Source organism: Calonectris borealis, chromosome 1 (assembly GCF_964195595.1).
Source record: "Calonectris borealis chromosome 1, bCalBor7.hap1.2, whole genome shotgun sequence".
Lineage (NCBI taxonomy): Eukaryota > Metazoa > Chordata > Aves > Procellariiformes > Procellariidae > Calonectris > Calonectris borealis.
The window spans coordinates 217,484,258-217,506,027 of NC_134312.1; the positions used below are offsets into that span (position 1 = coordinate 217,484,258).

At 44.9% G+C, this 21,770-nt stretch overlaps 1 protein-coding gene across 12 annotated transcripts in view; it reads left to right on the top strand.

Annotated features, from left to right (window-relative positions):
* Positions 1 to 20,661, top strand: part of THAP12 (THAP domain containing 12) — a 36,307-nt gene extending 15,646 nt beyond the window's left edge. For 2 of the 12 annotated variants that reach the window (XR_012672076.1, XR_012672087.1), the window contains exons 7-13: positions 668 to 2,784; positions 2,883 to 3,250; positions 3,542 to 3,677; positions 5,299 to 7,867; positions 8,488 to 8,597; positions 8,762 to 9,478; positions 10,538 to 10,665. The gene's annotated coding sequence lies outside the window, so the exon portion shown is untranslated. Of the gene's footprint in view, positions 1 to 667; positions 2,785 to 2,882; positions 3,251 to 3,541; positions 3,689 to 5,298; positions 7,868 to 8,487; positions 8,598 to 8,761; positions 9,479 to 10,537; positions 10,666 to 10,802; positions 11,359 to 17,086; positions 18,149 to 18,608; positions 19,822 to 19,943 lie in introns of those variants that run through there. The other 10 variants (XR_012672084.1, XR_012672078.1, XR_012672079.1 and 7 more) reach the window with 10 other exon arrangements.
* Positions 20,662 to 21,770: the final 1,109 nt, after the last annotated feature.

The following is a 21,770-nucleotide window of genomic DNA, read 5'->3' on the forward strand; positions in this document are numbered from 1 at the left end:
TAGCATGTAGCTTTCTATCTCCTGTAGCGTTATTTCTGTCACTGGCTGCAGAAGTCCTGTAACTGCTTGTTTGGCTGCCAAGGCTCTGCTGTAAAGAAGCAGAGGACCAGAACCACTTAGTGATTCTGGGTGCAGCTATCCTGTTCCCCCCGCGCTCTGTTTATGCGAAACACTGCAAATCTCAGAGTTGCCAGAAACATTCCAATTACTCTAAGAAGATGAAAATAAATATCTTTACTGGATCTGTTTCAAGAAACAGTTGCTAACGTAGAATAACAATAGGTGTTATCCCACAGCAGGCTTAACATTCAGTAATTTCCAGACCCCTAATGCTTCCTACTTTCCCTGAGGAAAACAGTTCTTACGAAGAATAGCAGTCTCCCCAACATTTTGCCTATGTATAAGTAGTGAGGCATCAGCAAAAAAAATGGAGTTGGAAATTGTAGACAGATCTATAGGAATTTCAAAATATGTATGTGTTCATTATAAGTTTTCTTTACTTTGCAAAATAACACTGTTAATCAAATAGAATTCAATGTGCATGTTCCATAATGTACTAATTGTTCATTTTATTATTGCCATAGTTGTCCAATGTTTCTATTAATTTATTTTTGTGTAGCAAGCTTGCTTTTTTCTTAAAACCATGCCTGTTTGTCTTCTGTTTTAGCTGGCAACATAGTTATCCCTGGAAGCCTCCCTGAAGGCCGGGCGGGTACTAGCGAAGTTTATTCAGTGAGACTGAAGAGCAGCGGTGCAGCAGTGACAGAACAGGTGCCCACGTAGTCCCCTCTTCCTCTGTTTTGTGGTGTCCCAGAGTTAAATAAGTCGGTTAAACTGTCTGTGTGACTGCCCGTGTGATCTTACAGTGGATGATGCTCTTGTGTTGCGGTGGCTGCTGCGTAAGTGTTTTGCCTAAGGTTCCCAACGACCCCGGATGCATGTTAATTGACATCAAAACTCTTTAGGAATAAATTAGTTTTCCTAGTTGTAGAACTTGGTGTACAGACTAAAGGGTGGCTTTTACCATCCCCCAAAGCCACCCGTGCTATCGGCAGACCTCCCACAAACCCCTTATGTGTTCATGACCACGTGCTCCACCAACACCAACGCTATAACAAAGCATTTGTGGGCACAACATAGGATCCTTCTTGCTGAGAAGTCATGCTGTGAGCCTGCAAGAATACCATATGGAATCAGACTAGAGCAGTGGCTTCCCTTGCAGCAGTTGGAAGAGGGTCCTGTGACAGCTCTACCTTTACTAAAGGAGACTCAGCAATGCTGATTTACGTTTAAAAATTGAGACCCCCATGAAAGCCAGGGATGGAGGCAGTTCAGCACATCTGCCAATAGTTTCAGGTGTCTCATGGCATCTTGCACTGAGAGGTGACTGCTGAGTCTCTGATCACCTGTGACGGTCTACAGTCAGAGCTGGGACTACACACAGGACTGCTAGAGCCTGAAAATTCAGCTTGTCGCCTCTTCAGCCAGCAAACGACTGAGGATCTTGGGAAAGAACCATCTTTCCTTGCTCCTACCTCTAGAAGGTCTACTCAGCAAGACAACACCTCTGGCATGGCCCACAAGCCTCTGGGATTTTTTAGCAGGTAGATTCTGTCAACCAAGAGACTTCAGCATCCACTGTCAACAGAACATGGTGTTTGAGGGGAAGAACTTATCACCAGCACCTTGCTTTTTTGTCCTCTCTTACTCCCAGGGCAGAACAACTTCAAGCTTCGTGGCTGTTTCCTAGTGAAGAGGTAGGGCACAGTTAGCACTTGCTAACTTGGTGAAGGAAAGATGTTTATGAGCTATTGGGAAGGAGGGATCATGGGTTTGGGTCATGGGGGAAGCAGGAGAGGGGTGAGGAGATCATGAAAGAGCTGGTCAAGGGCATGGGTTGGTTGGTAGTGTGATGCTCCAAGCCTGCGTACTATATAAGCCCAGATGTGGTCCTGGTCTTCTCCTCCATCCCCATCCGCCAGCCTGCAGTGGTGGCAGGCTGAGCAGACACAGGCTGGAGGGCTTTGTGCTGCTGACGGAATGGGTCCCTTGCAGAAAGCATGGAGGCGGCAGGCAGCTGCGAGAAGGCTGACAGTGCTGGGGAGGTTGGACCCGCGTCCATCTCTGCGGGTCCACCATCGTGCAGGCAGCCAACTAAAGGCACACTCGACCTCCTTCCTAAACCGGCGGACTTAACAAGTTGAAGGTGAATCATCTGTTTTGTTAAATCAGAGGCCGCTTCAAGGAGTGCAGCCCAATTATGCCATATGTTGTACATACCCTGAAAAGAGTATTCATGGAGAAATAGGATCCATATGGGCAGATGCTTTCTGGTGAGCACGTCCCGCTGAAGAACAGCCTTGGGTATCTGCCTGCAGAGATCAGGCTTAGTAGGATTCAGGCCTTAACTCTTAATTTATAGTGTTGAACAGCTCTCAAGAAGAGAGAGGGATGTGTAGGAGATATAGTATAAAGCGGACGGCGCTGTGACATGCGTTCCCCCCGCAAGGAGTGAGGCTTGCTGCCTTCGCCTTGGTGTGAGGCTCTGTGCTCCAGGAATGAGCAGGAATACCATGGTCTGGTCCAAATTCCTCCCTGGAGGAAAGAGACAGATGATATCATTGTTGGAGTTGTTTGGACATCATAAAGGTACTTACTGAAATGAGAAAAATATGGTTTTAATTCATTTTTTAATAATGAAAAAGTAACGGAAAGCTACGAGTGCCAGGAACCTCAATGAGAAAAGAGTCTTTGCACCCTGGAGAACTTCTCTTTGCCTAATGAGTAAGCACTTCTAAGCCACTTTTTGGTTCATTTTTTGTGTGTATATGTATGTATATAAAGTATGAAAAGCCAGATGAAGTTACTTGTTTGTCTTGCAGATGTCAACTTTGCTGAGCAATGCTTTGATTAAGAAGAAGCACGCCCACAGTGAAAGGCACATGGCTTATTCCTGGGAGACTTCGTCCACATAGTACACAGCTCCTCCTGAACCCTGTACCCTACCATCCAAGCACACAACTGTTACATGAACAAAATACATGAGCCTAAACACATGCTAATTATCAGATAGTTTCCGCTCCACTCTGAAAAGATTAAGTGGAAGTGTGCAACTGAGCATTGACTTTAAGACTTTTCAAGTTCACCGTACGAAACTACACCTTCTAAATCAATGTTGTGCGTAAGGCAGGGTACCCTGTTCAGTGTCTGCAGAGATGGCAGAAAGCTTGAAAGAATTACTGCCTGGCAGGTGAGCAGACCTCTCTCCCTTTAGCAGTTCTTATAAACTTTAATCCCATAAGTGTATCATCGTTGCTGAAGATGTGTTTATTGAGAAACCTGTGGCTTTGCTGTGGGTTTTGGCATATGTAAAGGCACCCTTCTGCGTTATTATAAAAGCTGGATTTGGAAAGTACTTGTAATACATACAATTTGACATCCGGTATTCCTGCATTTTCCAGAGTATTTCACATTCTCATTCTAACAACGGGGATAATGGAACAGATTCACAACTCTAATCCTGACTCTTTGCACCTTTCAGGCAGGACAATGCAGCTGGAGCCTGGATGCAATTGCCCATCTGGGAGTGCACCATTGCTCCTGGGAAACTCTTCAAGGGAAAAAAAAATGCTGAAAATGCTGATGCAGCCATTTTCTGCACATTTTGCTTCTCCAAGGTATGCTTAAGGTACTGCACACCTTGCTGCTACATGGTCCTTCAGTTCTCGCCACTCTTCTCCCAGCACTGATATGGAAAGAGCTTCGAGGAGGACAGGTCTCCTTCCAGGGCTGGGTGCTATTTTTCTGCCCCTGCATGACCTATAGTTTTCTGCCTAACTTGCTGTCCTCTAAGGTCATGCTTTTTGAAGGTCTGTTCTTGGATGCCTGTATTTTATATTTCTCAGTTGGAGATGCATAGAAAGGCTGTGATTTTTAAAAAGTGTTTAGCATTACTCCTCTCTGTGGAAAGGAGCTTAAAAGCAGTGTCAAGCTGGGCATACACAGTTAAAGGCACTAAAATGCTCAGATTTTGAAAATCTCAGTCTAGGAACAAAATTCAACATCTGAGTAGAGCACTGGGGCTGTATTGTTTAGCTACCTTGGTATTACATTGCCTTCCCCAGGTGGCTTTCAGTAGATCCTGTGACAACGAAATCTTTCTAAACAATTTTAAAATTTGCCTTTTTTGATACATCCTCTCATTTTAATTGTGGTTTGGAGAATAGAAAAACCCACTGTATTCCATTTCTGCTATTAAATATTACATGTGCTATATTTTTTTTCTACTTTACTCCATTTGCTTTCCCCTTTCCAAATTCAGCCCAACAGTCCTTCACTTTTTTTGTCTACAAAGTTGGATTCTCTTCTCAATTCCAGTTCACATGTTAGTCATTGCTCCTGATCTTTGAGACTCTTTTTCTATTCTGACCAGGATGTATTTGCAAGATGTATTGGGTTAGGTTTACTGTTTAAACAAAAAAAATCACTCATTTTTTCACCTAGCCTCCTATTTCTCCCCCATCCTAAAATGCTGCTTTTATGGATCCCAATTGTAGAAAAGCAGCAAGTTCCTCTTCAGTTTTCTTCAAATACCAGTATTCTTCAAATACTAAATAAAGATTTGTGCTTTCCTTCTGTAACCTTGGCTATGCAGGGACCCCAGCCAAGGGAACTACCCTTATAGTCTCTCGGCTTTATGCTGGATACCCTAAGTGAATCCTCAGGTGTGAGTGCAGGAACAGCCCTTATTACAGTATTAATCAGTAATCTGTGATCCTAAATAGCATAACCCCCAAGGGATGCTTTACCCGCTGACTGTAGCAACCTGTACAGTCAGGATGCACGTGGGACAGCTACTTATTTTGCTTACTCTTTCTTGGGTTGACCAGCTTCGTGGTTGGCACAGTCATTACCTGTTGATTAAATTACATTCATAGCAAGCCATCACGGATGGCTGAAAAGTTGCAGCTTTCTACTGTTTCTTTCACCACAGATCGAGAATGTTATGAGATGTGATGGTCACATAGGCAGTCAACTGCTGAGCACGCTTAGCGGAAGGTGTTCTAGTAATGAGGATTTGGGTTAGATACCAGACTGCATGGATCCATACTCTGCCATTGGATCAGGTCATATGGATCCACACACTTTGCTGTTTGCACTTCTTTGTCTTCTCTGCACTGACTCTCAGCTTTTGAAATATTGATTTGTATCATCATGTCCCACTCCCTACTACTCTGCATGAATGATAAATCTTGCTGATCGTGGTCTGCTCTGATGTCAGGTCTCTGGTCTTTACAGGCAGACTTCGCCCTGTGCTCTGCCCATGCTCCAAGCAGATGGAACCAGGAACCTGCAGTTGAAAGCAGGACCAATGCACCCTCCTGCGGATGAGGAGATGGCTCCAGGATTCCTGGTTGGCTAGGGACACAAGTGGATTCACTTTCTTTTGTATGCAAAAGACCATGTAGATATAATCGTGGATATTCATATGACCCCCATTTCTGGAATATTTTCTATGTCGTTGACCTGTTTATTTTCATAAAATCTCTGGGATATAAGGCCCAGTTATCAGATATCTGAAGTGATTATGGCCTCCACCTGGTCACACAAAAACATTTGCAGCGAATCAGGACACTATATCAAGGTCTCCCAAAGCCCTGCCTAGTGCTATAAAACAATGTCTCTAGCCCAGGAGACTTACAGATATGACATGATGAGAGACAGCCGAAACAAGACAAATGATACTTAAAGAGAAGGGGTAGCAGGGGCGAATTAGCTTGGGATAAATGAACGTACGGTTCATGGTATTCATAAAAGGTAAGAAGACAGCCCCTCCTAATATCAGTATCCATTTGGACTCACGCTTTGTCAGCAGTGGACAAGGAAGGATCACCATCAGAGGAAGAATCTTAGAAACTCATTCCATGTGGTTTTAGTTATTTAGGCATCATCATCTCCCATAACAGCACCGTCTCCTCTTGCAGTGACAGCAGTTTATGAAGAGTTCCACTTCACGTGTTCCTCTTCATGCACCCTGAGACTGAGCATCTCTGCAGAAAAGAAAGTGGCAACAGGTTGAGACAGGAGCGTGAGTGTAGGGAAGGAGCTTAGGTTGGTAATGTCCATTTGAAATATTAAATATCCACAGCTGACTTAGAAACCTACCTCCCGTGTTTATCTAATTACAAAAAATTTATATAGTAATTTCTTCATTTCCAGCAAATCAGTATTTCCTGAAGTATTGTGATACTTTCCCTGAGCTGAGCAGAGCCCCACCAGGATTTTCATTTACAGACAATTTGGTAATATCTTATTACATGTAAGACTTGTGCTAGGTCAGGTAAAAATGTGTCTTGCATTCCTTGCTTGTCCCAGAGCTGCTGCACAATAGATATTTCAATGTGCTAAAGGCATAAGGAGTTATGAGTATGCAGTTTCAGAATTTTTTTTAGGGATATTTGAATATATCATAGCCTTTACAGAGTAACCATTTCTCCTGGGCTGGGAAAGAATTTGGGAATAGAGCTATAAAATAATTGGTATTTTTGATTCAACAATAATCTTGAATAATAAAAAAAGATATCTTTTAAAAAACAGTCGTAATCTGGTGTGAGACATAATTTTATAAATTTTTAATCCTCTCAAGATTAAATTGAAGACAAATTAAGACAAACTTGTGTGGTTAGATATCATCGAAATAAAATATTTTATCTTAAAAACAGAGTTTCGTTCATCCTGAATGAACCATGCAAGAAGACGGAGCAATTCCCAGTTTACAGAAAGTTTTGGTTGAAAAACTTGGATGAATACTATATAAAATCATATGTCTGTATCACCCCAATCCACCTCATTTTCATAATAGATAAAGACATTAGAGTGAGCGCAGAGGTGAGCAGTAAGCAAACCTTTTGTCTAGGATTGGGTTTTTTTGCTTACTTTTATAGAGAAGTAACAAGTGTTACTGCAGTAGGGTGCGAGGAAGAACATTTTTGGTATTTGAACAACCGGCATTCCTTTTCCATGTGGAATAAAAATATGTGTTGTATTACAGAGCGGTTACCTTAGACCTGACGTTCTTATGTTTCCTTCCTGTATTAAAAAAAAAGCGAAGAACAAGAAGCAAAATCATATACTAGGAAAAAAGATGGCAGTAACAGTTTCTCACTAGGAATGCAATGTGGCCAAATAAACTTTGGTTTCCACACAGATGAGATCCGAGGTAAATGCAAAATGATTGTGTGTGTGCAAATTTCCTGTAGTCCTTGAGATCAGTGTGTTTCAGAAGAGACTTTCCAGATGCTGCAGTTAAATCTTGAAAAGTTGTTCTGGAAAGTTTTCCCACATTTAAGATTCAGTACAAGCTCAGCAGAACTAAGTGGGAAATTGTGGTTTTTTCTGTGCTCTCAGCACTTCGCTATACTTGTGTCTAATATGTAAAAATGATGTTCATATGTTCGTTGTGTGATATTATTTCGTTGCCACTTCTTAATACACGATTCAGCTCAAGCATTTGGCTAACTGTTCCTGAGCATGCATACTCATGTTGTGATGTAGGGAATTATTAAAATGAAACCCTCGCTTTGTAACGAGGACGTTTTAGTGCTCAAGAACAGTTGTTCCTACAAGTGTTTGAAAAGGACATCTACTTTGCAGCAACCTCGGAAGTAGACCAAGCACTGCACAAGTGTGGTACTTGGAGACCAAAGAGCAGTGATGTGTGTGACAGCTCTAGCTCTTTCTTGGTTTTATTTTCTTTTACTTTTAGGAATAAAGTGTGCCCATATCCCATTGTGGGTGAAAAATGACCGGTGATTCCCTTTGTTCTTTGCAAAGTGTCGCTCTGTCACTGTCGTCACACAGGATCGGAGTAAGAAATTGGAATGGAGATGGGTACAGCTGCTGTGACTTTGGCTGCTCCCTAGAGAGCTGCCAGTAACTTGCAGAGCTTGGCTCCCTTACCCTGTGCAAGCAGAAATGGGGCATGATCTACACATCCATTCCCACGAGCTCCACCCATGCCCAGCATAGTGGTGGAGAAGCAGGAGAGGTGTACCAAGAGGGTACCAGCTTCTTTGTACTGCTGTGGAGACATCTCCCATCCTCCTTGCCTCTCTGTCCCTGGTAGGATGTCCTCCAGGTCTCATAAATGAGTGAAACCCCCTGTCTCCAGCAGCCACTGAAGGACACGTCTTCTGGAAGTGGTTTCCCTCAGCCAGGCAAGATGCCACCACCTGCCTGCACCATCTCAGTGCAGGAGAGTGGACCCAGTGCTGTGCCGCTGGTGTAGGAGAGGATGCACCACAGCAGGAGAGCATGGAAGGACCAAAGGAGTGAATGTCGTATGCTGTTTGAGCTATTCCTTCTAGTTTTTTTCCCCATTGCCTTCTCAACAGCAGTTAGATGTTTCAGTGCAGGATTTTGTTGCAGTAGGAATGGTCACAAGGAACTTCAGCAGAGCCCTTCCCTGTTTTTTTTTTGTCTTCTAAGCCACCAGGATCCCAATTTATGTGTGACTTTTTCCATAATGCACTCCAGCAGTTTCTTTGATCCTGCCCAGTGGAAGGATGGCCCATAGACCTCAAAATCTGTTTGCTCAGGTGTGTGTCCTTTTTTTTTTTTGCACAAACCCCTTCATTTCTTAGTCTTTTTTTTTTTTTAAGGAGAAACATTAGTCAAGTGAATTTCCACAACAGGTTTTTTTTGGCTCCAAGTTTAACTTTATTGTGGTGCTGCTGATGATCCTTTTATTTTCCTTCTACAGGTTGGTTGAGACAGGTTGGAACACCTAATTTGTGCAAGCAGACAGCCCAGAAAATAAGGAAAATGCAACAGCTGGAGAAATGCAGCTCCGAAGGCTGGAATGGTTTCCTCGTGCAGATTTCTCCAAATCACGGCTAAGAAGGGGCACAGCTCGCTGAGAAAATGTGTGCCCTGTAAAATAAAAGGATTAGGAAGCCACTTTATAGCTTGTGAGATTTATGGTTTCAGAACAAATGGCTGTAGTTCACTTGGCCTGCAGCTCTAAAGGAGGCCAAAACAAACTGCTTAAAAGCTTTGATTCAAAAGGAAGGCTCAAATCCCCCCTTACGTGGGTCTTTGTAAATTATGGGAATACTGGAGAGAGTCTTGTGTGTCCTGCAGCACCTCTAAGCTACCACTTTATGTTGCCTGAATGCAGTAATATTGAAAAGTAAATTTGTTCCAAATGTCCCAACGCAGTGGAAATGTCGACCTGGAAACCCAGGTGATGGAGCAGGGATTTTAAAAAAGTATATCTTGGGAAAGAGTGCAGAGGAAATGTGTGATGTGACCTTTTTTCTGTCTCTCAGAGAAATACAAGCACAAGGCATGGCATCACCTCGCTCTGTTGAAGAGAAGAATTGAAGTTGGTTTGGGATTAGCAGAGCCAAAGAAGCTTCATTTCATCTTGATTTGTGTTCCCAAGGGGAGCTCGCCTGTGTGGATTCTCTGATAAAGGGTGAGCCCACATCCATCTATTTCCTATAGTGAGGGGAACTTAAGGGTCTCTGGTAGCTCTGCAGTACCTGTCTTCCTTCCCCATATTTGTATGAAATTGGCCATTTGGTTCAAAGGTACTAGTGGAAGGCTTGATAAGCTCACACAAATACCCCAGCACAATTACAGGGTTTTTAAAATTCTTTTTCTTTCAGAAACTGGGCTAAAAATATCAAGTCAAAGAATAGCATATATAAGAGCATGCAGAACTGTTATCGCCATTTGTGTCTGGCAACTTAGTATATTCTAGCAGACAAACAGGGTAATTGATTTACTTTTTTTAATTGAAAAGCCAGGTATATTAGGATTCTTGTTGCTTTTAAATGCGATACTTATAATAGAATTGGATAACATACTAAACGCTAGATGAATAAACTTGATTATTCTCAATAAGCAGCCTCAAATTGAATTTATTCTGAAGGATTCAGTCTTCCAGCCCAGTCGCATAAGGACTCGCTCTAGCGTGACCAGAACAATTCTGGCGTAGGGGTGTTTGTCCCTGCCTGATTGCTTCAGATTCGTTCTTGACACTGGGAGCCCAAAGGACTCCCGGGCTGCTGACAACATTTATCAAGCCCAGCTGCCGAGGAAGGATGCTGATTGTAGGCAGCACATAGTATGTCATGGAGAAAACATTTCCTTCTGCTATGCTTTCCAAGTCACTGAGGTCCTTCTGTGCAAACAGAGACAACGCTAAATTCCTGCTTGGCAGCCTTCAGCGTGGCCCTACGGGGTCGTCTGCCTACCACAGAGAGCCACCTGCATTTAAATATATTCACCTTCTTTGCATTAATCTAAATGTGCTCAGGAGGAGTAGGGATGTGCGAGGCAAGCCAGGAAGGAGAGCATCTGTCACCAGCAAACGCGTCCAAATTTTCTAATGAGACTGGTGATTGTGGATGCCTCAGGTTTAAGCTGGTTAATTTGCAGCCCCTGCCCAAAAGGCTTTCTAGCAGTATGTTCGTGGCCAGTGCCTTTGAAATCAGGTGCCATTCAAATGTCTTCTTTCATGTAATTTCAGATTTCTGAGTCTTCAGCCATTCTGAGAAATGGTGGCACTGAGGGACCGTCAAAGGGACTTAAAGATTGTGATAATTGGGTTTACTGGATTTAGAAATTAGAATAAGATTCTTGCTTACTCACCTTTCAGTAAGTGATTGTGTGCTTTGGTGCTTATATCTAAATATTTAGACAAATGGCCTGATTTTGAAGGTTCAGAGATTGTCTTGAATCTCCCATGCAGATAGCCTGGCTTTTTGGACTGACTTTTCCTATTATTTAAACAGTTAAAAGCAATAATTTGAGAGCTGGAATTGATGCCAAGGAGCCTTGTAGAACCTATGAGTCTCCCACTCTCTGGCCAAGCATTTCCCTCCACCTTGTGGGTTGACACTGCGAGAGCAAGTCCAATAATGATGAGAGAAGAGAAAGAAGAGGTTTCTGGGAACAGCAGCCAAGTCTGTCCTGAAGAAGTATTTAGAGCTTGGTCTGTTGTGGATTTGAGCTCTTCAGGCTTGCACTGAAATGAAGTATCAAGTGACAAGAGCCACATTCACTGGTTCCTACATTACAGCAATAGTACAGAGAAAAAGAGATCTTCCCAGTTCTGCGAGCTAAATAGTTACTTTTAGTTTATATCTTCCCCATTCCCGAAAGAGAAGACACACTGGACAACTCCTCCATTGTTTTTTTCCTTCTGGGAAACGATGGACATCCTTGGTTCGCAGCATCACCGAAATTACCGTTCTCTCTAAAACTGCAGCTCGGTATCTTGCTGCAGACACTGGCCAGACCCAGCACCACAGGAAAAACTGCAAAAATCTCTTTAGGATGTATTATGAGGTGAGATGCCTGAAGGAAAAGCTTTCTCTGGGCCCCTTCCTTCTCTTTAGTAGCTTGAGGTTCAGCCACACACTAAGCCATAGGTATTTATAGCCTCCCATAAGCTTAATGTTGCTGATTACAGCTCTGGGTAGTGTTTTTATCCTTATACAGCTAGTCTTTCCTTTGAAGGGTATTGGAACTAACCAGGACCAAGGCATGGACCCATCTACTGTCCTGAAATAGTCCAGGTTCTGTAGTTGTGCCTGTTCCCCAGCACGGTTTTGACCATGCTCTCCAACAGTTTCCAGGGAGAGCACAGCCCTTGGGTCACTCTCAGCAGGCTGGGCGGTTGAGGCCACTGAGTTGTGGTGATTATTTGGGTGTATGGAGATGTTGGCTATGCTGTGCAAATGGTCTTCCAGGCCAGAAAACAGTACCTGAATCATCTTATTTACTAGAAGCGATGCAGGACGAGAGGAAATGGCCTCAAGTTGCGCCAAGGGAGGTTTAGACTGGACATTACAAGAAATTTCTTTACTGAAAGAGTGGTCACGCCTTGGAAGAGGCTGTCCAGGGCAGTGGTTGAGTCACCAACCCTGGAAGTATTTAAAAGACGTGTAGATGAGGCGCTTAGGGACATGGTGTAGTGGGCATGGTGATGTTGGGTTGATGGTTGGACTCGATGATCTTAGAGGTCTTTTCCAACCTTAATGATTCTATGATTAACTCTGAACTGCAGAGACACTGGTTGTCCTCCTGTTCTTGGATTACTGCCTTCCTACAGAGAAGGCCTGCTGGAGTTAGCAGGCTTGGAGACAAGGACTTGATGGGGAAGGCAGCAACGTTCAGGCTGGAAGAAGGTTGTTTTCAACAGGGTGAGTAATTAGCACTAGAGCAGGTCACTAGAAGGCATTCTTCATCATGTGAAGGCTTCAGAGTTAAATTAGATATTTTTCTGTAAGATGATGCTCCAGCTGGGTGCAGACGTATTAGAGGAGACAAGGGGGCTGTAGCTCCCTCCAGCAATAGCCCTGCCTCATGGGTGCAAGCATGCGGACCATGGGAGAGTGGGTGCTGTTTGCCACTCTGTGTGCAGGGACCTTGCGGTCTGTGTTGCACAGGAGGTCAGGAGAGGGGACAACAGCAGCCCCTTCCAGAGGTGAACATCCTCCCCAGGTATAATTTTGGGTGATACCCCCTTGTCCCTCTGAGATAAGTGGTCCTCTCTCATCAGCACAGCCAATGCTTGGCAGGCTTTTTTTGTGTTTCCTCTTCTTCAGTTGTGCTTGGAGGTGGAGGAGACTTTCTCTATTGGATGTGATAAGTCAAAAGGAGAGGGGGAGGAATGACAGTGAGGGGAACAAGCAATTCTTTGCAACTTAGAATGTGTTAAAATCACTGCCAAAAGAAACATCACTACCAAAAAAAGTAACTACCAAAAAATCACTACCAAAATTGAAAGGGTAACTCAAAAAAAACCCTTGTATTGCCTTCATTTTCCACTGAATCCTCTATACCTGTTAATGTTTCGCAGCTGGTATGGAATCACATTGAATATCTGATCACAACTGCTTTGGAGATCCCTAACTGTCTCTTTGGCCCAGCCAGCGGATGATGAGGTGTTTCAGTGTTTAACTGTTTCACTTTGCAATGCCTAATTAACTTCAGAGCCTAAATTTGGTTTTCCAAACTGATTTACTCATGTAAAAGCCCGCAGCTTACTGGCTTTCAATAAGCTAAAATATTTAATGCCGCTAGTGGCTTGGGGTAGGACCACACGCATAGTTGGGTACCACAGCCCAGGTGATGAACAGAGATTTGTTAAGTCGCTTGCTTTAGCTCTTGATTGCTTATGGTCATGTCCTCACACTCCAACGTTCCTGCAAGTCCTTTAGGCGTGGCAGTACCGAACATTGCTAAATAACCATTAAAATCTGGGCCACAGTTGCTTGAGCAACTGTCTTGCTGTCACAGCAATGATCTCCTGTCATTGGCCAAATGTCTTTCAGGAGATGTGCATGAACCCTGCAAAGTCATTATAAAAGTAAAAATTTCTAGCTAGACTGGCAGTTCTGCGTTCACATCTTTCGTCTTTCATTTGCAGCGTTATGTTTAACCCATTGTCTGTGACTGTAGAATAAATCCAGAGTAAGAACTAGAGGCTTTGACGAAGATAAGCCAGATTTTCACTGCAGGTAAATTGGCAGTATTACCTGCTTCACTAAAAAATTGAATTTTGCCATTGCTTTGTTACATTCTTAAAGGTTGGTTTTTTTTTTTAAACAACTGCCAAAGCTGAATAGTGGCTGGTTTGTGTCCAGTGAAGAACAGACTTGGACTAAATGGAACAGCTGCACAAAGATGTTCAACATAATAGGTAACGCGAGTCTTTAAACAAAACCTAGTGCCATCAAAGCCAAAATCCGAAAAGCTCTTAACAAAAAACATATTTGTAAGGAACAGATGGAAAAAAAATTGTTCTGAGCTGTATAACAAGATCACATCAATCAGCCCAGCAGCAATGGCATACAGAAACCTTCACACAAGACCAAAAAACATAACCAGAACCAGACACAATACCAATACCTCCAAACTCCTCAAAAAGCTGGAGGGGGTCAGGGTGAACAAGATCCTGGGAGGCTGAGGACAAGCAGGAAGCACAGTAGTTATAGAGGTGTTTTATCTCCATAAAACTGGGGTTTGGGAGATTTAGAAAGCATCATTCCAATACATTTTTCAACAGATCAGTTAAAAATACAGCCTTGAGCTCTCAACCAGTACTTTTTATGTGTAGTAGCAAGCCGATGATAATCGAGCTGTCCGTGAGATGAAGCAAAGCACTCCAGTATATTCCCTTGCGTATTTTTATGTTATTTTTGCCACTAGATGTCTCTGCTGACTTCACAGTGCGCCGGATGAGCCGCTTTCCCTGGCAAACAGGAGAGGCCGAGGTGGAAATCAAGCTGTGACAAAACCAGCCTGTGACTTTAGTTCCTAGGGTTTTGCTTCTGATTAATAATATCTTCTGTTTAACACAAAAATGAGAGTCTGTGAGAGGTTTCTCAGCTACCTCCCTTTTTTCAAGTATCAGAATGGGAATGAGACACTTGCTGTCATCCATCGTTGCTCCTGTTTCAGAGCACTTGTTGCCCACTCTGACATTTTGATTCTCATCCCCTTCCCATCTTCCTGATGGTCTCTTTGCTTGTTTCCAGGGGGTTTGTTCTCCTTGGATCTCATACACACCTACGAATGCTGTGGACTAAGAGCAGCAATGCCTTGAGAACACCGTGTGGCCAGCACAAAGGGCTGTGGGACGTTGTGTAGAGCTCAGGGTGTCTGAGCAAGGCACCGTTTTGATAGGTGCTAATGACAGACACGAGAATGATGGGAGGGAAGTCATAGGGACAACTTGTATCATCAGGTGCAGATGTTGACTCCAAGCTCCGGTACTCCAAGATTTGAGGTGGCTCGAGGTTGGAAACCATGTCAGATGGTACCTAATCTGTGCAGTCCAGGAGCCAGGACTGGATAAAATTATTACAGCAGTGACTGTGTGTCCTCTGGAAGAGAGCTGGTGGTCTTCTGCTGGCTCACAGCAAGGTGGATGGGCTTAGTGCATCCTTTGGCCATGGCTGCAGGATTGCCCCCAGTGACTGACAGCTTATACTGAGAGCAGGGGAACAGTCACAAAGTGGAGGTGCTGGAGAATGTAGCAACTTTGATACTATAGCTCTTAAGATGTAAAGGGTACCCAGCTTAGAGGTTAAGCAACGTGTGCCTGAGGTAGAAGCTATGGCCCCAGCGAGTTACTCAAATTGCCCTTCACGCTACAGCAATGCTGTGCCTGAGGTTTCTGATAGCCCAAGCAAGAGCCAGCCTGGTATTTATGGTGATGTTTTGCACTTGTGACTTTAGCAATCCCAGGGCTGCAGTGGAGGCCACTGCCATTTGCCTGAGATTTGAAACCAGAATGGCTTTTTGCCATTGATGTCACTACAGGGACTAGTCCCTGCCCTGAGAGACCTTCTGCCCTCTTGGATAGACATGAGCATGTCCTTCATAGGCTTTGTGGGGGAACGTGAAGTCTCAGGGTTATAATCTCTTCGCCATTACAATGAATAGATGAACTCAGCAAGACTTCAAAAAATCTTCGCTTTTCCTTTTTGCAGCTCACCACTCTGTGTTTCCATTCATTTCTGACAAAACCGAGGAGTTTTCAACACCAAATGACACCTTCCCAATTTCACCGTGTTCCCACGACAGTTCAGGGCAGTGTCCAAGCGCGAGGAAACTCCAGGGATGCTCAGAGGCATATCTCAGGGGAGGAGCTTGGAAGAAAATATCAGAGAGTTCATGTTTTAACAGGCTACCCTCAAGATAATGGTGAGAATTAGAGAGTTTTCTCCCCTTTCCATTATTTAGCTCTGTATCGCAGTAGCAATTATCAGAAGGGAAGTGCTGCACGGGATAGGTGGGGCTTTGACAAACAACTGTACGATATAAATTCTGGGACTGGCAAATATGGTCAACATATCTTCTGAACTCACATGACAGCACACTCAGTCTGAGTTTAAAACCAGTAACTGCAGGAAGCGAAGGTGGGATCCAGAGCTCGGGCTGGTCCCCGAGTCTGATATGGCATCTCCAAATAACAGACCAAAGAACGGGAGGATATGTGACTCTCTCCTTACCTGCTCCCACTAATGGAAAAGCTGCGCCTAAAACTGATGTGTGTTTGAGTGCAAATCCCTTTTCTCCTTTCCTCATTTATTCTGTTTGCATTCTTTGTTATTATTCGGGTCAGCAGTAAACCTTGGCATAGTACCGAGTGCTGTTCTGAACTGCAAAGGGATGCTTTCCCACCCTGTAGGTAGGTTAACACACTTAACATCTCCGTTCCTCGGTTTGACCGTCTTAAAGCAGAGAATAGCAATATTGACCAAAAGAGGCTGTGACATTTAAATGCTTGGCAAGTCCTGGGGGACAGAGATGACACTGAACTGCATGAGCTCCTGTGGCACACTGGAGAAGAAAACTACTAAGGTCATATGTGCAAATAGTGATCCGGCGTGGAGGCTATTTCCAGGAATCAAATAGTCAAATGTCATGCAAAAAAACCTGCCTTAAACTTGTGGTTGCATCTACTGAAATTAATGGCATTATCTGTGATTTGTCATAGAGAACTGATAATGACCGTAGCACTTAAAAGGAGTTACATGGGGACTTGTTCCTCTGTTTGAAGTCTGGATGAGTCTAGCTTAATTATCTAGTTTGATCTAATTCATCATCCGGGTCATTGACTTTCATTCAGTGGTTCTTACAACAAGCTCCAAAACCTGTGGTGCCTGGACTACTTTGATCATAGATGGAGACAGGATATTACAGCCACAGGTATGAAGAAGCCAAATTGACTCATTACTTGATTAAATTAAGGCAGAGAGAAGAGCTAGAACCCGAATGGGGATGTGACGCTCTCTTTTTCTAGTCCCTGTCAGCTCGTCCATCCAGTAGCTGCCGTCTCTCCCACTGACTCCAGACGGATGTTGGATGGTCTTTGTGCAGGGTAGTTGAATGCCTGGTTTATTGACAGTACCGGTTGCACAGAAAAGGCCATAAGTACAATGTAAAGGGAAAAAGAGGTGGGACTGAGTTTTTTAACTTTTTTAACGTCTTCCTTCTCTTCCTCATAAATAATATAGCTGATTAGGTTTTCATTTCAGTCTTGATCTCTCTTTGCTTCCAGGTGACCTCCTGAGCTGAATCTGAACCCTTGGTCCTCACTCATGGGGTAAGGTTGGACCTCGCTTGGCCAGTGTTCACTGACGAGGCTGTGGCACCATTGCTTTTGCAAGCAAATAAAACTCTCTGACTACATCCATCCTAATAACCAGCACAGGCCATACAGCTAAATTTTATGCATGGTCCCTGGAACAGTTTTGGCCAGTCCTAAACAGTCCTGTAGTTGCACAGGCCAGTTGATAGCCTTCCTGGTGACGAGGATGGATGTGACCAACCTGTTCTGGAAAGCAATAAAGATTAATGATAAAGGTACAGACTCTTCCATCTCATCTGGCCACCGGGCCAGGGAACGGGCCTTGGCAAAGCTCATTTTGCTGGCATAAAGACAACTGAGGTACTTAACTGCCTGCTCTAGAAGATGTTCTGGTAAGATGAGCCGCATAGGTCGCAATGGTTCAGCTTTTTATGGGTTGGTTCAGTTCTCTTCCTTCCTGCATATGAAGTGCATTTGGGAGCTTAATCCTAAAGCTGGCAGGGGAAGAGATGGGGAGGGATAAGAACGGGTTTCATTGGATTGCTTTCACTTGGGGATGATGTCTCCAGCTTTCCAAGGACACCTTGCATCTCACTGCTTTGCTTGAAGCATGAAGTCAAGGAAGTTGGCAGCAGTTGAGCAATCAGTCACTCCTCTCTGCTTTAAAACTTTCCCTAATTCTTTGTTCCAGTAAGAACCACTGAATTCAAAGTGGGAGATCATATCCAGGGTGGATGCTGAAGGCAAGGATGCAGAAAAGTTTTAGAGTAAAGTTTACAAGCACTTCTTAAATGGCTTGAAATAAGTTCCCTTGGCAGTATTTCAGTTGTTTCCCCAACTCATCCCTCCTTGTAAACTGTTTGTACAGAGGGACAGTACTTTATAAGTATTTTGTTCTGGTTCTGTATCACATTTTGGGTCAAACCAGAGGTGAGATTTCCAAACAAGTAACCCACATCTTTTAATAAATTGGCCTGGCATGAAGAACTTCTTGCCTGGTGATTCCTCAGACAGCATTTCCAAGCCAAGCAGGTAAAACCCCTTTCCCTAAGCTGAATCCTCTTTCTCTAAAAGCGGCCTTCACCCCCCGGCAGCTGTAACACCACGTCAGAGCCCAGCACTCGGCTCCCACCGAACAGCGGTGCTCGTTGAAAGCAGGGAAGTACCAGGAGAAAAAGAGATGGGTAAAGGGGCCGGGGAAGACGGGGCAGAATGATAATCAGAATGGCTCTAAGCTCATTGCTGCAAATTGCATCTTCTCCCAAAAGCCTTCTTTTATGAACAGGTGCTGGTGGGGGGGAAGTTTAAAAAATAATAGCTGTATCTAGATTTAGGATACATCAGATCTCCGAAGTATTTCTTATTCTGCTTGCTCTTTACATGTGTTTTACGGTGCCAGGAACTACCCATGCCAAGAGGCAGTGATATGCGGACACGTTCTGTGTGACATTGTCATAAATTAATGGTGATCTTTATCGTTATCTCGCCGCAGACAAGGACTGGTGCTGGATCAATGAGGCAAAGGGAAATAATCCATGGAAATGCAATCTGCATGGCTGAACATGGATAAGGAGGAGACAGCAGGAGTTCTGGACAGGATTGACTGTGCACCACAAATTAGATATGAGGGGAAGAAGCCGGTGAGATTTTCAGACAACGTCTCCTTGTGCAGTTAGGCTGGAGTTAAGCTCAAGGACTCAGCAATGCATTTGGTTGCAGAAACAACAGAAGGATGAAGGCGAGTGGAAAAAGTTGGAGGTGCTCATCGCTGAGGACTGTGGGAGGCAGATAGACCACGTGTACTTCGGGATTCGGGTCAACTTTAGCTATCTAAGGGCTTCAAATAAACATAGTTGACTGGACCCTCGCTGTGGCCCATGGGAAAAAGTGGGGCATTTCCAGAGGGCGGCTGTAGGACTATGTTAGATAGATAGCCAACTTGGGGTGGGCTTGCTTAACCCCGATGATACCCTGCTCTCCCTTTTCACTGTGGGAGAGCACTAGGTGACTATCTTGTGCTGGTGAAAACTCCCCTCCACCTCTTACAGAGGAAAAACCAGGAAAATCCAGGCATGAATGCCCAAGTGACAGCTCGTAAGAGACACGGCCGACAATCAGCTGCAAGTGTGAGAAGGGTGAGAACAGGAGGCTAAAAGAAGGGCTGCGTGGGGTGCCAAATGGGAGAGATTATTTCAAGTGGATCAAAGGAAAGGAAAGCAGGACGTGATAATCTGGGATAGCCCTTCTCCAGGATGGGATCTACTGGGCTGCAAGCTTCTGCAGGGAAGCAGCAGGAGCCACAGGGATCACATCTCTTAAAGCAGGACTGGATGAAGAAATGATGCATGTGCTCTAAGGAGCACTCGCAGAGCAGGCAGGGGATATCTGTATCAAAAGACATCTCCAGCTCTTATTTCATCGTTTTAGAAGGAATAGTAGTTCATTTGGAGACTATTGGGACTATTGTCAGAGTAAGGCAGTAATCCATGGAGCAAATCCCCACCTGGCCTTACTAAAGGAGGTGACTTCACTACAGTGAATAAAGCTGGTGCAGCTTTTCTCAGGGGAGGCTGTGAAGATGCTTTTCAGCGAACGCGAGTCGCACCATGCATCCGACTCCCCCTTCTGAACTCTTTGGCTCTGGGGACCATGAGGTGGCGCAGTTACCCTGGATATCAGATCACAGCTGGCTGCACACTGGCCAGGTATCTTCCCAAAATACGTGTCCGCTCCCCAGCTGCATAACTACAACCATGTGTTAAGGAGCTGCTGCTTTATACACTGTATAGCTACATCACCTAACCCCTTTTTTTTTTTGCCTTCCCAGGGAGTCAGTGAGGTACCGCGGGACAAGAAAGAGCAATCAAGCGTATTGTGCTCTCCTGTTAGCAAGCGTGCCCCTTGCAGGGATCCCTTTCCTCTCCTTTTCTTAAATAAGGCTTTAAAAAAATAAACTAACGGCAAATGCATTTTATGTTTCCCTCCCTGGAAAGCACTACAAGGACATCGCTTGTTTTATTAGCGGGGCAGCAGGATTCAAAATAACAGACACAGACCACATGGCAGAAGGTGTTGGCGGTGGCTTCCCTCCCTCCGCATGCCCCATCTCCAGGAGTGGGAAGAAAAGGTCTGAGAGCTGTGTCCTGTTTGCAGGTAGTGTCCATTGCTGTCTGTCTTTGGGTCCCTTTTGGGCTTGTGAAAGGGTGGTAGCTCCAGTGCCCTGGCTGATTTCCAGGGAGGGGGCCTGTGTTGAATCTCCCTCAGGTTCCCCATTGATTTGAACTGGATCTGGGGTTTTTTCCTGCTCCCCTTTCCCAGCAATTGGGTCGTCTTGCTATGTGCTCACAGATTGCCCCAGAAGTGGTGTGTTTCAGTGGAAAATCTGCATCTGCTCATGAACTGGGACACTCAACCCCATGCACAGAGGACAACCTGAGTCCTGTGTTTCACATGAGCTCCATCCTGGGAATAAAAATACTTTGGGATACAAAGAGCATTTCCTCCCTGGGATGCTGTTTTTGCTCATGCAATGGCTGCAGCTTCTCTCCACCTAGAGTTTGCCTTCAAAAGCTATGGGGAAGCTGAGGCAGGTAGATCTTCTTCAGCTCCTGGCAGTCAGCATGGCCATAACATGCATGCGGTGTTACACGCAGGGGTGCAGTATGGTGCTGCATAAGCACCCTTATGGGAAACACACCCTGTCAGTAGGTTTTGGTATTTGTTCCCTAAAGCGTCGCTGATCCTGAGCGTGATACAGTGCGAACTCACCCTCCTGCTCCACAGGCGCATTTCGCTATACCTATAAATGCCCTCCCAGCACGTCAGGCCCTGATTCTTATCGTCTGTACAGTTGAGAGATCAAAACAGCCGTAGAAAGGCTTCTCCAGATTCTGCTGTGAGCACTCCTGCCGCCTGCCCGCCCCCGGCCACATTCCAGCACAGGAGGGGAGCTCCATGCTCTCCTGTGCAAGCACCACACCGGCTCCGTCTCCTCCCTTGGCCAAAAGTGCAGATCTCCAGCATTTGAGGCAGACCACCGCTGGCCAGAAAGCCCAACGGGTGCAGATGCTGCCTTTGGCTCCAAGGAGAGAGGGGACAAGTGCCCCATGTAGAGCAAGGAGCAGAGGGGCTACTTGTCTGGGCATGCCCACTTCTTCTGAAATGCTTTTGCAATTGCCTTCCAACCTCAGTGCAGTGTCCACCATATCCCACCTCAAGCAGGACCAGCGTTTTGGCAAGGGTTAGCACAGAAAAGGCCTTTTGTGGCATGGCTTCACCCTACAAGCACAGCACTGAAGTGGCCAAGCCATGAGCCTGGCTTTCCTCTGGACACCTCAGAAGCCCAACTAAAACCCCATGAGATCTGAATCTCCCTTCAGGAGTGCCCTCCTCCACCCATCGGGTGCCCAGGGCTCCTGAATGAACACCCTTCAGAGTGCAATTAATTATATTTAATGTTTTCTTCACCTTCCAAAATTGCCTCCCACCTTTCCTCGGCAGTTCGTGTGATGCTGGTTCCTGGACCAGCTACCCAAAACCTGCCGGGTCTCCCACTTGGTGGGCTGAGATGTAGAGATGTGATGCCTCCAGTCCCCCATTTCACCTCTGGTCTTGGGGCAGTGCGTTGGGATCTGGGATGGGGGCAGCTGCTACA